At 53.6% G+C, this 13,428-nt stretch overlaps 1 pseudogene across 1 annotated transcript in view; it reads left to right on the forward strand.

Moving 5' to 3' along the window:
• LOC309572693 (epidermal growth factor receptor kinase substrate 8-like protein 2) overlaps positions 1-13,428 on the forward strand; it is a 38,705-nt pseudogene that overhangs the window by 2,807 nt on the left and 22,470 nt on the right. The window contains exons 2-5 of the transcript in view: positions 11,438-11,512; positions 12,174-12,322; positions 12,468-12,594; positions 12,949-13,064. The product of the transcript in view is annotated as an epidermal growth factor receptor kinase substrate 8-like protein 2 (transcript). The remainder of the gene's footprint in view (positions 1-11,437; positions 11,513-12,173; positions 12,323-12,467; positions 12,595-12,948; positions 13,065-13,428) is intronic.

Below are 13,428 nucleotides of genomic sequence, written 5' to 3' on the forward strand. Positions count from 1 at the left end.
CACCCCCCATATCTTCATGGAATTACAACAGGATACTCTGATATATCATAGCTTCACAACAGAATTTCAGCTTTAAGTATCTCCTCTCCTCCCTCAGGTTTCAGCTCTTCACAGCAATAAAAAGGGTTAATCTCACCTCGGCCTTGCAGTTTTGCAGCTGGAATGTTGAATTTTTCTTATCGCAGTGGAGAGGGGGGAGAGCCGAGCCGCTCCGGCTGCCCATGGCAAGGCAGTGGGGGGGGGTTCCACGGCTGGAACAGGTCCATGGCTCCAGGATGGCCGTGGCCCGGCCCGGCCTGGCCCAAGCAGGGCCTGGCCGGGCCCGCTGGCCCCCACACGGGGCCTGCAGCCACCTGTGCCAGCGCCGGAAACGAGAGAGAGCTTGGAGGGGAGTTTGCCTATTCTTAAATGTGGATCACAGAGGTGTTCACAACTTTAAGTGGCTTAGAGAATTGTCCATATTCAAACTGGCCGCTGATAGGTTCTATCAGTTCCCAGAGGAAACTGTAAGCACCCCTCAGCAAGGACATCCCTTCCGGGACTATGCTTGCTAACCTATGACAGGGCGGGTGATGTGAATTCCAAGGAAGTACAGTTCAATTCTCCCCTAGATCTTTCCCTAAAGTACAAGATACTGATTCACCTCCCTTCCCACCAGAGTCAATCAAAGACTATGCAAAAACGTAAATTATGATAATGCGGAATCTGGTCTCCATTAGAAAAATTAATGTAGTATTTTTTATCAGAGCTTTGGTTAAATGTAACAACGCAGGAAGTGCCTGTGCTCAGGTTATTGGAGAGTGCGAGGTTTTCTCATCGCATCAGCCCTGTCAGCTGACAAATGTGGCTGTGCACTAAGGCACAAAGCACCGACGTTTGCACACTACAGCTGGAATCTGCTATCTCCGTGTGCAGACACAACCACTGCTCATCACAGATAAACCCACAAGGGCTGCTCCAGCACTGACTTACCTGGGGAAAAACCAGCACTAAGAGGAGCAAAATAAAAAGCATGGGAGTAGTAGTTTCACCCTGAGCAGCTCCGTGAGATGGGCAGGAATCAGAGGATCCCCTGAGTAACTCTGAACTTGCTTTTCCTGATCACCTTTCACAGAATCCATAGCAGCAACCCATGAACATCCCGTGTGTAGGTTTATTCCAAAACCCACTCCCAGAAACATCAGGATATTGTACCTAAAGCTGCCTCTGCCAGAGGGAAGCAAGAGCTGGGGCTGGGAGAGGAAACAGGCAGGAACTTGCTCTCAGGAGAGGCAGCACATAGGCTGCTGGCACTGCCAGCAGGAGGACGCAGGTGGGAGCAGGTAAAATTCCAATACAAAATGCAACTGGGGAATGTGACGGTGCAGAGGCTGTAGGTTGGCAGTCTAAGACTTTGGGGTTTATCACAGCTCTGCAAAAGCACCGAATTTCGCCAGCAGGTACCACTCATCCTCCTCAGGACAAGCTTCCAAGAGTTCATCTCTCAATCTGTGCCCCAGTGTGGGCCAAGTGCTGGTGGAGCCTGGGCTGGCACCCCGAGCTCTCACCCCCAGCTGGCACCCCCAGGCCTTTCCAATGTGCCACTGCCACCCAAGCCACAATGGTGGGGCCTGAGGAAAGGAAGGAATGAGGAGGGACTTAGGACACAATCCTGCCCTTCAGACAGGCAGATTTACCTGTGCTCCAGTCTCAAGGGGGCTCTCAGTGGATAACTCAAGCATCCCGTGTGGGACACTGGGGCCAAGGAGCAGCTGGAGGCAGCTCTGTCACCTGGGCTACCTGTGTGTAGCCATATTTAGCAATAACTGAATTGATTGAAATAAAGGGTAAAAGCTTGACTCAGCCTGTAACTTTCACCTTTCTTTCAAGTGCAAAAAGAAGCAGAAAAATCCATTCATATTGATGCTTTCCAGCTATGTCTCTTTCAGATTCCCAGGTATTCATCCCCTCACAGAGTTTTAGCGGTGACACAGAAGAAAGTTCTTTGCGTGCTGCCAGAAAAACGAGATTTCTCCCATTTTTTATTTTCACACCTAAAGTATGAAAACATTATCATCACACAGAAGAGTTCTGCACACTCTTCTCTGGGCAAGGGGAAGATTCCCTGATAGGCAGATTCCAACCCCTCCTGTCCATATTTACATCCCTAAGGCCTCAGACCCTCTGGAGGTAACCACAGAGCTCCCAGGTGAGAGGAGTCACTGTGAGAACAGAATTAAACCCCAAAGCACCTCTGAGGAGACAGCGCCTGACTCTGGGAGTGCCTCCCTCTCGCGTGGAAGGTGTGGCTTACTCAGGAGTTACTCCAGGAGTTCCTACTCTGCCCAGGCCAGGCCTGCTCCAGACACTCCCCATGCCCTCAGAGCCACAAACCCAGCTCAGGGCTGGGCTCAGAGCTCCAACACCACCAGGAATGAGCACTCCCTGAGCCCCCTGGCCTCCCAGCCCTGCTCTAGGCTGGGCAGGCACTGAGGGGCTCACTGACACCTCCAGGGTGGCTCTTTAAAGGTGGTGGCACAGGTGCTCCACAGCAGACCTGTGCCAGACCCAACTTCTCCACGGGCAAGGAAGAACCTCCCAAAGCAGGTGACACAAAAAGCTCTGGTGTGGCCCAGGGACTGCTCAAGGTCACAACCAAAATTAGTTCTGAGCTCAGGGTGGTGTCACTTCAGTTCCCTGCCACTGCTGCCACTTCCTGCCACCTTCAGCTTTTGCTCCAGGCACCAAAATATGATTTTTTCAAGGCCAGCCCATCTAAACTATCTGAAATTGCAGCCTGGCCGATCTCGGGAGCTCCCAGACTCACTCATGAGGATGAAGTGACAGACCAGCAGTGAGCACTTCTCCCTCTTCCAGCCAAGCTGTGAATTGCTCCTCCCTCAGCTTCCGCAACCACTTTTCGTGCCAGTTCCTGAAGAGAATCTTGTGCTGAACATCCATCACTTTTTCAGTGCAGAGCATTTGGCTTCATCCTCAAGCCCTAGAAACACTCAGCTAAACCAGCACTAAAACCTGATTAAACTCGCATCCTGCACAGCACAATGAACTTGGACTTGGGCAGGAATCAGAATATCTGGGAATGAAGAGAACCCAAGAGCTCGGAGAGGTTTGCTTTGCCCTTGTCCTGCCTTGGGCTCCTGGCTCTGCCACAGCAGTTACAAGAAGCAGAGCAGCGACCTCCCCTCCCCTCCTCATCAACACAAACCCCCAAAAGCAGAGTTTGTCTCTCTCAGACCCACCTTGAGCTGTGTCCGCAGCAACAACGAGGCTGTTGAAAGCAGCAACCCCACAGCTCAGCGTCTGCAGGGCTGCACCCTCTCCATCCTACAGCCTCTCCATCTCCCCACAGCTTGGAGTGATCTGTTCTCCCAGTTTAGAGAAGGTGACACCAACCTCACTTTGGTTTGGGTACAAACTCTGAGGCAGACACTGAAGGCAAAGGAAGACGAGGCCTTGGTGGGAAGGGACCTTAAAGCCCATCCAGTGCCACCCCTGCCAAGGGCAGGGACACCTTCCACTGTCCCAGGCTGCTCCAAGCCCCAGTGTCCAGCCTGGCCTTGGACACTGCCAGGGATCCAGGGGCAGCCACAGCTGCTCTGGGCACCCTGTGCCAGGGCCTGCCCACCCTCACAGGGAAGGATTTCTTCTGCGTATCTACTCTGAACTGAAGTTTAAGTATCTAAGCTCAAGTTTAGTTATTGCTGAGCCTCTGCTGAAGATAACTGAGACACCATAGTAGGAGAGAAAGGAAACAGGCCTGTAGAACAAACCACAGGCGAGTAACAAACCAAAATGATGTGGCCAAGAACAATTATTGCCACAGAAAAGAAACCTCAGTCACCAAAAACTCCAGTCTATTCCTACATCCTCACCCAGGGGGACTCCAAACACGACACTGCAACTCATGCTCCTCCCAGTTCCACACACACATTGCTGGGACCTCTTGCAAGCTGCTCGAGCTCTCTCCACGTGCCAAATCTGCCCATGGCAGAGGTGCTGCTTTCCTGGCTCAGCTCCCAAGACTCAACTCTCAGTATTTCCGCCCTCAATACTGTAAATTTCTGGTGATCTGGAGCAAAGATTTCTGGCTTGCTGTGTGGCTTCTCACACAGAACCTGACCCCAGGGGCTCAGTCTCACTCTCTCCGTGTTTGACACAAGTCATAAAGCAAGAACTGCAAAGACATTTCGAGGCAGTATCAGGGGCCTGAGACAGCTTTTGAGATCAAAGTTGAAATCCACTGTTTTCTTTCATTGCTGTTAAACTGTACTGGAGTCCTGGGGGCACTTTTGGGCGCCACAGTATACAAAAGATACAAAGCTGACAGCATCCAAAGAAGGGACATGGGGATGGGGAAGGGTGTGGAAGGACCATGAAAGAGCTGCTGAGGGCACTGGGTTTGTTCTGGTAGAGAAGTGTGAGGTCAGAACACATCGGGGGCTACAGCTCTGATCTCCGCTCCCTGGGACACAGACAGGACCCAGGGAGCAGCTGGAGCTGGGCCAGGGCAGGCTCACGCTGAGATCAGGGAAAGGCTCTTCCCCCAGAGGCTGCTGGGCACTGCCCAGGCTCCCCAGGGAATGGGCACGGCCCCGAGGCTGCCAGAGCTCCAGGAGCGTTTGGACAGCGCTGCCAGGGATGCCCAGGCTGGGGCTGTTGGGGGCTCTGGGCAGGGACGGGGGTGGGACTGGGTGATCCCTGTGGGCCCCTTCCAGCTCAGGATATTCCAGGATTGTCTCACTCCCCAACAGGGGAGAGTCTGCTCTCACACAGAGCTGCACACACACTGTGCAGGAGGCAGCAAATGACAACAATTGACATTGATACATTAATAAAGCCAAGATATTAAGCAAGCCAAAAGATAAATTTTCCCTTTTGTTCCTGACCAACAAGACCTGTCCCAGTCCCAGTCCAGCCACTAAGCAACTCCAGTGTGACACAGGGACTGTCTCACACCTCGAGGCCGACACACAACAGCAGCACAGCACCGGGAGTTTAATCACGTTTCCCTCATTAGAGGAGACAATTAATGACCGCTCAGGTGCACAACCACTCCTGCAGAGCGCTTCACTAGACTCCGTTTTGCAAGAACTCCCCCAGGCTGCAAAGCCCCATTTGCCAGGGACCTGAGAGAAGAATTCGGTAGTTTTAAAGGAATGTCAGGAACTAGGAATACACCTGAGTGTAGGAACCGAGAGTGCCGAGAATATTTCTCGGTTTCCATCTCGCCCGATCCATCTGTTACGGCGCAAGGCAGAGGCAGGTCCCTACCTCCCGAGCCTGGGGTCCTCCCATCAGATGAGCCATGCGCGCGGCCAGGGGCGGTCCCGGAGCTTCCATCGGGCCCTCCCGCTATCCCCACGCGGCCCGGGTTCGCGGCCGCTTCCGCGTTTGAACGGCGGCGCCTGCTGCTGACGTCATCACTCCCGCCGCTTCCATCCCGGCCTTACTTCCGCCTTCGGGAGCCCTCGCTTCCACGCCTGCGCGGCGCGGCATCGGCCGCCCCTCCTCAGTGCCGGTTACCCCGGCAACGCCGCTCGCGGCTCGAGCCGCTCCTGGCCCGGCCCCGGCCCTGCCCGGGACGTCAGCCCCGGCCCCGCTGCCAGCCCAGCCCCGGCCCCGCTTCCAGCCCAGCCCCGGCCCCGCTGCCAGCCCAGCCCCGGCCCCGCTTCCAGCCCAGCCCCGGCCCCGCTGCCAGCCCAGCCACGGCCCCGCTTCCAGCCCCGCCCCGCTCCCGCTTCCAACCCAGCCCCGGCCCCACTTCCAGCCCAGCCCCGGCCCCGCTGCCAGCCCCGCCCCGCACCCGCTTCCAGCCCAGCCACGGCCCCGCTGCCAGCCCCGCCCCCGCTGCCAGCCCAGCCCCGGCCCCGCTTCCAGCCCAGCCCCGCTCCCGCTTCCAGCCCAGCCCCGGCCCCGCTTCCAGCCCCGCCCCGGCCCCGCTGCCAGCCCAGACCCGCCCCCGCTTCCAGCCCAGCCCCGGCCCCGCTTCCAGCCCAGCCCCGGCCCCGCTGCCAGCCCAGCCCCGGCCCCGCTGCCAGCCCAGCCCCGGCCCCGCTTCCAGCCCAGCCACGGCCCCGCTGCCAGCCCAGCCCCGGCCCCGCTTCCAACCCAGCCACGGCCCCGCTGCCAGCCCAGCCCCGGCCCCGCTTCCAGCCCAGCCACGGCCCCGCTGCCAGCCCAGCCCCGGCCCCGCTTCCAACCCAGCCCCGGCCCCGCTTCCAGCCCAGCCACGGCCCCGCTGCCAGCCCAGCCCCGGCCCCGCTTCCAACCCAGCCCCGGCCCCGCTGCCAGCCCAGCCCCGGCCCCGCTTCCAGCCCAGCCACGGCCCCGCTGCCAGCCCAGCCCCGGCCCCGCTTCCAACCCAGCCCCGGCCCCGCTGCCAGCCCAGCCACGGCCCCGCTGCCAGCCCAGCCCCGGCCCCGCTTCCAGCCCAGCCCCGCCCCCGCTGCCAGCCCAGCCCCGGCCCCGCTGCCCGGCACCAGCGCTTCCCAGGCCAGCCCGGTCCCGCCCACGGTCCCGGCCGCCCGCCCGGCACCTACAGCCACACACGGACGCTTCAGCTGCCACGCCGATACGACCGATAAGCACAGCACCTCCAGCCAGCAGTGCAATTCGTTCGGCTACTGCAGTTCCATCCTAGGAGCTTTCGGCAGCTACACCTCCTACCAGCTCTGTGTCCACACAGCCTCCGTCTGCACCGCAGCCACAGCCGTGGACACACAGCAGAGACATTTCAACAGCTGCCGTGTCACCACGGCATGTACCCCCTATCATCACTCTGATAACACCACTCAGAGGATTATCACAACAATCACACGATGCTGAACCATGTTTCCCGTGCCATTTCAGCGAAACAAATACGATTTTATCTCCAGAACAGAAAGAGGACTTTCTCAACTATACGTGGACACCTCTTCCATCACAACAGGACCAAGCACGTGTTATTAATAGTGACGTCTCGCATCGAGACATTCCATTTCATGCACATTCTTCTCGAACTTCTCAGGGACATTCAGCTGATTTTATGGGACTTTTTCATCCTCAAATGCCTGCTCAACACTTCAGTGAGAAGGATATAGTGACCAGCACAGCTTCAGAAAGCATTCCTCTATCTTCCCAAGCTTCATCTCCTTTTTTTACAACAACCAATACAACTCCAACTTCTCATATGCCTTCTTCACAGCTTCGAAATCCACAACAGGCATCTGATCCCTCATTTTTCCACCGTCGCTTTCAGCTTTCGGATGACTTTGTTCGTCACCTTTATTTCCGACTCAGAGAACGTGCAGATTATCTGCCTCCAGAGGTTGCAGCACTGGGTCCCCACCCCTCACCCATCCCGCATGCTGGCAGTACCCTACCCAGATCCACTGCACCCTCTCCTCCAGTGGCCAGATCACAGCCACCTGCGATGGCAGGTTCAGCCACTCCTCGTTTATTTCCTTACAGTGCACAGCCGCAAATACCGACCCCTATTCCTCATCCAGGAGGGGGAGAAGAACATGGAATAATAATAAAATAAGAATTTTAAAGTTGTTTATTTTATATTAATTTTTTTTAATTTTATGAGAGAACTACCTACCCCATGACATTTGAGTTTCAATTATTAATTCAGTTAAGGTTCTCTTTAAAGTTTGTTTCATCCTCTCTACCCGTCCTGAACTCTGTGGGTGCCATGGGATATGTAGTTCTCTCATAAAATAAAAAAAAAAAAAAAAAAATCAACAACTTTAAAATTCTTATCCCTTAGACCCTATGTTTCCCACCCAGCATGAAGCATACTTGCTTTCTTCTGTGTTAATGAGTTCTTTTGAATTTATAAATACTTGTATTAGCGGTGATGGCGCCCGCCCGCGGAGTGATCCGCCGGAGGGACTATTTGTGATGCGCTCCTGCCCGCGGAGGGATCAGCGCTGATGCCGCCCCGCCCGCCCAGCTGCTCTCGCTGCCTTTTCCCGCTCTCCCCTCTGCTCCCAGCGCTTCTCCTGCAAAGGGCGCGGCTTTTCCTGGGCTCTTTTCCTGCCGGGCTGCAGCGAGCGCTCCCCTCAAGGAGCAGGGGCAGCTTTGCTCGCGGCGGCAGCGATTCAACAGAGCAGGCCCGGAACAATTCCTGCTTAGCCGGGCTTTGAGCACATTCCTGAGCCAGCACCAGCAGCAGCGAGTGAGGCAGCGGCACATGAAGGAGGCTGCGGCTCTGGCCGGGCTGGGGAGGGGTTCCTCTGTAAAAGAAGAACAGGGAGAGACAAACCAGAAAGGGCAGGAAAAAAAGAAAAAGCCAAGACAAACTAAACTTTTTTTTAAAAATAATCCGGATCCAGAGGGACTTCTGGCTGGAGAACTTCCTGGGGAGCAATCCTGCCCCTCTGGGAGGCAATGCCAGGGCAACTCCAGCTGAAACCTGCACACAAACACCACAAAGATTTCAGATATTTGCAGGAAGCATCCACTTAGCAACTGCTGCTTAATAATTTATTCCCTTTCCCATTAAATGGTACATTCAGTCCACAAGACTTCAACACCTTTCTGGTAGTTTTATTTACAGTCTGCAGCGTGTTCTGTAAAACACAGGAGTGCTCACAGACACACACGCACAACACAGGGATTTGCAAACATTTAAAGAAGTACAGTTTATTCCAAAGGAAGTCTACGCACTACTTTTTCCATAAAAATTATTAAAAATACTTTAGTTACTGTATTCTACCTAAACCAAGATACTTGAGAATTCTTCCACAAGTGATGCCCCCTCCCCACAAAGGGCACTCCGACAAGAAGAAATTCAGGAGACTGCATCACCAAATAAAATCCTAATGGCAACTGCTTCAATCCCCCAGAAGAACAACGAATTCCCACTCTGCATCCAGCAATCCCTGCTCTGCAGCCTGTCTGCATCTGCTTTTGTAGGGCTTGTGGGGCTTTTGCATTCACTTCCTTCTCCAGGGCAGTTCCCACAAACAAAGAATGACTGAATTTCTGCAGACTGTCACTCGGCAATCCTGCATTTCACACATGCAAAGGGAAACACTTTCCTTTGAGCCCTTTATTTCAAGGAGTCTCTTTTTTACTGAGCATCCAGTGAGAACAGTGCCCAGTTGTGGCTGTTATTATTTCTCTGCTTTTGCTGCGTGGCAATATTGAGCTGGAGCTCTGCAGAACACCCACTGCAGCCCTTGTCTCACTGGGGCACACCGAATTGACAAAAAAAAGGCACAAAGATGAAACTCCTAAAGCAGCAGCAGCCCCAAGTCACTGAGCTGCTGCTTCCCACCACCAACACTCTGTGTCTCAGCAAACACTTCCAACGCACGAGCCAAGGCCACAGGGGAGTGAAAAGCCCAGAGCCTGTGGGCAGGACAAGCACTCCATTGATCAGTAACAAACCAACACAGCTCAGCTGGATGGTGCACTTAAGACTGGACCTGGAAGCATCAGGAAAAGCCATTGGAACACAAGCTCAGCAGCACAGAATCCATTTGGCACCAGCTGATGAGATGGGAGGCTCTGTGTGGGACACGTTGTGCATTCAGCTTCAACAATGCCACAGCTCCACAGCAGCGCTGAAAAACTTCTGCTTTTAACAGTTGGAGAGGATTTTCTCAATGGAAGTGAAGCTGTCATTAACAGAGGAACAGCACACGATGCACAACATAACCTGCAATAAAAAGCTTTTGCTTTCCAGCATGTAAGCATCCAGGTTACTGGACTTCAGCTCATGGAAACGAATCTGATGATAGATTTTTTTTTAATTTTTCTTGGAACTAAAAAAGTAAAATCTTCCATAAAAGGATAAAGCACAAAAATACTCTCTCAGTACGTCTCAGGAAGCCATTTAATACCTTCCATGTCCTAGGAACAACTAGGCAAAACACTTGGAAAGTGTGAGCAGTAGAAATGTTGACCATTGAATGTTTGGCAGCCGTGTGCTCCAGCCCCTGGGAGGGGCTTGTCCCCCACTCCACACCAGTCCTGCAGCTCCCCAGCTATTTCTTCTTCTTCTTCTTCGGGGGCTCATCCTCAGAGCTGCTGCTGCTGCTGCTGCTGCTGCTGCTGCTGTTGGAGGAGCTCGGATCCGAGTCGAAGTCGGAGGAGGAGGAAGAGCTGCTGGAGGAGGGGGAGGAGGAGGAGGAGGAGGATCAATTTGTTGCCTTGAAAATTTCCAGGCCTCACCACCTAAGATGAATTCCTGTGCCCTCCCTCCCTTTCCCACTCCTGGATGAGTGGATTTTGGCCATTTGAGCAACGGCAGAGTGGCCCCAGGGCATGACATAGGCCAGCAGGACTGCAGAGAGGGGCAGAGAGGGAAAGCTGGCCAGGATCTCGTTCCCAGCCCTGAGCAGGGGCTTTACTGGCCTGACTGTCCTGTACTACCCGAGCTCTGGGGACAGTGAACCAGGCTCAGTCCCTGCCTCACCACTGCAGCAGGAATTCTGTCAGTTGTGACCAAACTTGTCCAGCGAACACATCCTACAAGCTCCTTCCTGGGCAGTTATTAATAAGGAAAACCAAGAGACTGTAAACAACCTTAAAGCAGGATACCAAGCTCCAGCCTTTTCTTTGAGAAGCAAATATGGCTAATTTGTGCCTGCTCAGAATCAGAAGGAGCAGCTGATCTCCTGGCAAGAGCCCAGGGTGGAGCACGCAGCAGAGCTGGGACACTGTGGTGGGGTCCTGCCACGTTCCTCACCATGGGGCTGCCGAGTCCCTGGGAAGTGCCCGTTCATTGGGTCACCCTGCTGCCAGCAGTTGTTTCCCACTCCACATTAATGTTTCATCTCCGGCATTTCAAATGCTTTGCATTTCTGTAGGAGCAGGGAGCCTGTCTCCCATGGCAACAGCACCAGGAGTCCAGGACAGGAGAAGGAGCTGAATGGGAGCACAAACTGGAGAGGTTTCTCACCACAGCTCAGCTGATTGCTGTTACTGAAACCCAGTTCTTGCAGTAAATCAATCCCAAGTGTTTGCTCCTCCATTCTGCCACAGCTCACCTCAAATACCACTGGATTTGGAGCCTTTCAGTGGCCAGGGCAGCTCCAGGTGCCCCAGGCAAGACCTTGGTGGAGACTTTCCCTTGTCAGCAGTTTGCCAGGGGACCCTCAGAACACCTATCCTGTTGTTTTCATCCATGGAACTAGTGGGATTCTCAACCCTGCAAGAGGCAGAAGCACCAACAATCCTGGCCCTTCCTCACTAGGACTTTCAAAATAAGCCAAGGTCTTCTGTGTCTGTTCAAATTAGCTTTAAAGGCACTGATTTAACAGAGAGGGTATTCCCCCCCTCCTGAAATTCATTGGGAATTAGAAATGGACACAAAATAAAAATGAATGATTCCTACTCCTCCATCCCTTACTCTTCTCATCAGTCCACAACACTAGCCCCATGTGACAGAAAAGAGAAGGCACACTCAGGTTAGGGTTAAACTGTGTTTACGTTCTCTTTTCAGGCCAAACTAAGGAAGCACATCCAAAACCCCCGTGCTTCGGAGTTGGTGCATTTCCTCTTCGGGCCGCTGGAACTGGTAAATCTTATTCCCAGGTCTCACTGGGAACTCCTTTTATTTCTAGTTCACACTTACAAGTAGATAGATTGTGCAACAGGGTTGGAAAACTGCTCACACCTGGCCACAGCTTTCTCAGGAACTTCCAGAAGCGATGCCGGTTGTTCCTGGCCTCTGATCCGGTTTGAAGCTTGAAGTAAATACAGGAACCCCAGCAAATATGAATCCTTCCACCGGGTCAATAAGGCATTACTGTGAACAAAAGGGGCAGCCAGCTGGAGTCCCCACTGGGAATCTGTCTGGTCTCACCTTCAGGCAAATACGGCTCAGTATTTGCACTGAAAATGCTTGGAAGCAGAAATCCCAACTTGGAAATAGAGCCACAAAGGAATAGCAAGATACTTTCCATTTTTTGAAGTGTCAGCTTCTGACACTTCACTCGTCTGTAACAACAGCTCATTTGTAGATCAGCTCTTCCTTTGACTCCAATCCAAAAAAATCTCATGTTCCCTTGAACTGTCCAGTCTCCTTCAAAGACTTAGGTTGATGTTTCTTGCAGTGACTGTGCTGATCCAAGGATCAGCTTTGTCTTCGATTCCTGCTCATCTGTGTGTCCCTGGTTTGACATTTTGACCGTTTCCTGCAAGTTCTCTCCTCTTTGTGTGGTTTGTGTGTGACTCAGATCATCAACAGCTGCGGTGGCCCCAAGCTGGCCCCATCTGTCCTCAGCCCACTGCTTTCTAAAGACACCACCGATTTCCTGAGAGGACACCTGACACCCAAAGAGATAAACCTCTGGGATTCCCTGGGGGAGACATGGACCAGATCCAGGTAAGGACAGAGCTGCCATCTCCCCAGGCTCCCCACGCAGACGGGATGCTTGGATTCCCTGATGCTCCTGCTTCTTCTTTCAGGGGATGCCCTGAAAGACACATTCTTCGTGGATGTCACCTCATATTCCCACTTTCTGTCCTAGAGCCGAGTGGCCCCGAGACACGAATGTCCCCACCTACATCCCCAAATTCCGCAACGGCTGGGAACCGCCCACAGAAATCTTCCGTGGAGCTCCCTGGGAAACAGACATTGGACACTTGCAAGAGGAAGGTTAGTCCTGTGTCCCTGTCTCTTCACTCTCCCTCCCCCTTTTCCGGAGAAATGGAGCTGCAGGGGTAGTGGTGGCATGCAACAAGTAGTTGGCTCAAAACTCAGTTGGATCTGGTTGCCCCAGTTAAATACAGAAAGCAAATGAGGCTGGAAAAGGGCAGCAATAATGAGCCTCTCCCAATCCAAGGCAACAGCACCCTACAGCGTAACTGAGCTCCAGGGACACAGGCTTCCCTGGAGAACACCTTGACCAAAATCTGCCAGACCATGACTCATCTACCACTATCCCTCTCCTTTTCTCCGATCAGCTTTCCCCTTTCCTGGTAACACTGACTCCATGTCTGCCTTTCCAGCTCTCCTCAGCCAATGGATATCCTTACTGGAACTCCTCACTCAAGCGTGGCCAGACGGCTGAGCAGACACAGGTCGGGGATGCCTTCAAACAGAACATCACTCCACATGGAAATAGGTGATGGATCCGCACGCCCGGAGCTTTGGCTCCCACCTCGGAACCTCATGAACGCACACGGACACGTACAGTGACACTGGGACATTTGGGCATCCTGGAGACAACTCCCTGCCACTGTTAATAACCACCAAGGGAAGACAAAGATCAGCTGAGGGGTTATTCCCATAAGCACTGTCTGCTGTTTAACCCCCAGCAGCTCTGCAAGGAAAGGAATCGCAGGTGTTTTCCACCGCAGGAGGCAAAAATATTGACTGACTTCATCAGTCCATCCATAGGTCTTGTTTCCCAACATCAGCCCAGCAAAGTGACCTTAAGGATCAGGTGCCAAAGATGCTGCACTGCGCTTTGGCTCTCCATGTGTGTA

This window comes from Coloeus monedula, assembly GCF_965178545.1.
Source record: "Coloeus monedula genome assembly, chromosome: 4".
NCBI lineage: Eukaryota > Metazoa > Chordata > Aves > Passeriformes > Corvidae > Coloeus > Coloeus monedula.